The sequence below is a fragment of the Arachis duranensis genome, chromosome 1 (assembly GCF_000817695.3).
Source record: "Arachis duranensis cultivar V14167 chromosome 1, aradu.V14167.gnm2.J7QH, whole genome shotgun sequence".
Classification (NCBI taxonomy): Eukaryota; Viridiplantae; Streptophyta; class Magnoliopsida; order Fabales; family Fabaceae; genus Arachis; species Arachis duranensis.
The window spans coordinates 30,837,299-30,840,392 of NC_029772.3; positions in this window are offsets into that span (position 1 = coordinate 30,837,299).

The window sequence follows — 3,094 nt, forward strand, 5'->3', positions numbered from 1 at the left end:
ATTTCTTTCTTTCCTTCGATCATTTTCTACGTTACGTCCATTAACGCATGCTTTGTTTCTTTTTTTGAGTCTTTTGTTAGTTATGGTGACAAATGAAAAATCAACCCTTGACATTAATTGGCCATGACACATAGTGAGGTAATTAATACAATGCAAGACTTTGAATAATTTAGGTTTCTGACAACACAAAAACTACAGTGTAGTGCCAGGAATTCAAAAAGCTGATCAGATATTGATTCTGATGAAAGGTGGATTTGCGAATCAAATCAGAGAGTTGAAACCAAAGTAAAATTGACCAAGCATATGTACCAATTTATATTGCATTGGTGGGAAAACCGTGCACTAACTACAACACATGATGTGAGATGACATGGCAGTGGGCCATGCAACTAAGAAACATAAATAGAAAATAATGCATCATGATGTATGTGTTCCAATAATTTCGTTTTCAATTATTTTTTATATTTTATATATACATATTTTCATTTTTAGTAAAAATTTAATTTTAATATGGTCGGATTTAATTTATTTATTATTAAATCAAATAAAATTAATTAATTGATTAAGTCAAAGCTCTTTTTTTACATAATTAAAATATCAAAATTAAACTATCATAACAATATCTATCAATCAATTAATTTTATTTAAATGTATGTCAGTGGAATGGTGTGGGAGGGGACAATTTAATTGGTTAAAATTATATGGTTAGACTCAACTAATATTATTATTTGATTTATTTTAAAATAATTATTACTTTGACTTTTCTATATATATACAAATTAATATTTCTAAATATATTTGGTTTTTTCATGAATATTAAGAAAGTCAAAACCACAACTATCTTAAAATAGAAGTATAAAAATAAAATGCATGAAGATGGAGGAGGGGATTATAGTCCCTTTTTCTTTTTCGTATGAAAAAGAGAAGAGTGTATCTCTTAATGATGTGAGAAGAGGAGTATTTAATTTTGTTATGGGAGTTACAAATCGGAGGTACTAATTTGTTTTATTTTTTTTTCAAACAATCACAAATCGGACAGTCCGATTTGTGATTTCGAAAATAAAAAAAAATTAATGTTAAAATCAGACCGTCCGATTTTTATTTTAAAAAATAAAAAAATACAAAATACAAAACGGACCATGCGATTTGTAGTTTTTTTTTTCAAACAAATCGGACCCTCCAATTTGTAGTTCAATTTTTTCTTTAAACAAATCGGACCATCCGATTTGAATAAAACACCATATTAAAAAAACACCTAATCTTTTAATAACAATGTATTACACACATATTTAACCAATATAAAAAAAATTAGCCGATTATAGTTATATGGTCCTTACTCACATACTGAGAGAGAAAATACAGAAATACAGAGAACATAAAACATTATGCTGGTCTTTCATGTTTTTTAGAGTAATTACACAAATTAATCTTTAAATATTTTAAAAATAGATATTTTTGTTTTTAAAAAAAATTAATACACAAAAACATCTTTAAGGTTTTATTCCGACAGATAAATCAGTCTTTAATTCATTTTTCGATAGAATAATTATCCAGATCAATCCTCAAGAATTTTAAAAGCAGACATCTTAATTTCCAAAAAAAATTAATGTACAAATCAATCTCCAACATTTTTTTCGTCAGATATAACAGTTTTTTGTCCAAAAAAATTAAATAAAATTATTATTATTAATTATAAAATAATACTGTATCATAATGTTTTGTGTTTTTGAGCAAAAATAATTATAAATTTATTCATTAAATTCTTATGTATGTATTTCTAATATAAAAAGTATATATATATACAACAAGATAATATCCCAAGGTCCAACTTCGCTTGCTTAGGAACTCTAGATGCTTAGCGAGGTGCCTCTCGACCTGCATCTGAAAATAAACAATATATGTATGGAATAAGAACCGGGATTATTAGCATGGTAAAGGTGCCAACGTACATAATGTATAAGGTCCCGGAAAAGCCAGAGGAAATTCTAGAACTCCGACACTCAAAATAAAACTTAAAGGAATAAGCTAAACCAGAATTTAGGCAAACTATCTATGGTTCTCTAGTTCCGAATCTATCCTTAATTCAAAAATTCACCCTTTCCTTTTCCAACCCTCCAAAACACTGGTGTAACTACCCTCGTCCCTCCTCCGCCAGACAAGGAATCTCTCAGTTGCATAGACATACAACACAGACAAAGAAAGCACGTATAAAATGCAATTCCAGCAGGTAGAATATATAGCAAGTAGGCATAGCTAATCAAATAGGCACACCCAAGTAATGCACATTCAATCAAAATAGACAAATGCACATGATGTATGCCTGCCCTATGGTTGATGAGTCTCATCTATCAGTTATGTAGCCAAACCCGACATGTCCATAGCTAGCCCTGGACAGTCCCTTCGTGTGTGCATCCCCAAGAGTCTATGCATATAATCACAATTATTCGATTAACATCTCATTAGGGGAATTTCCAGGGAGTTAAAGTGCCTGGCCACATCTTACGACTTAGGGTCAACAGAGTATCGAGTGTCAACCTAGAGCAAGTGGTGGTAAGCCACTGCATCTACCCAGGAAATCTCGTATCTCAGATAACAAAAATGCAATAAGACATATAATTCATTTGATCTTAAATCAATCATCATTTATCAATCATTATAGTCGTTAAATTAGTTAAATGGTTAAGATTAAACATACCTAATAAATAATAATATAAAAAAAATACATGCACACATCATGCAAGAAAATTCCACAAAATTATATTCCAACATGAGCCTTTGATTATGTCTTCACTCGGAAATTGTTTCCTCCTCTTTGAATTATAAAACTGAAACCAATTCAACTTCATGGGCTCTTGCTCCCTATAAATATGGACTATCAGCAAATTAGACCAATCTCATTACTAGCTATTATATATTTCAAAAATAAAGTTGTAATATATATTGAAATAAAATATTTTTAATTATTATATGATTCCATTTTTAAAAAAGTATTGTTTGTGTAAATTTTTAATTATGTTTTTTTATGATTATATAAAATTAATTAATTATTTTAATATATTTTAATAGAAATTAAAAATAATAATCATAATGCAAT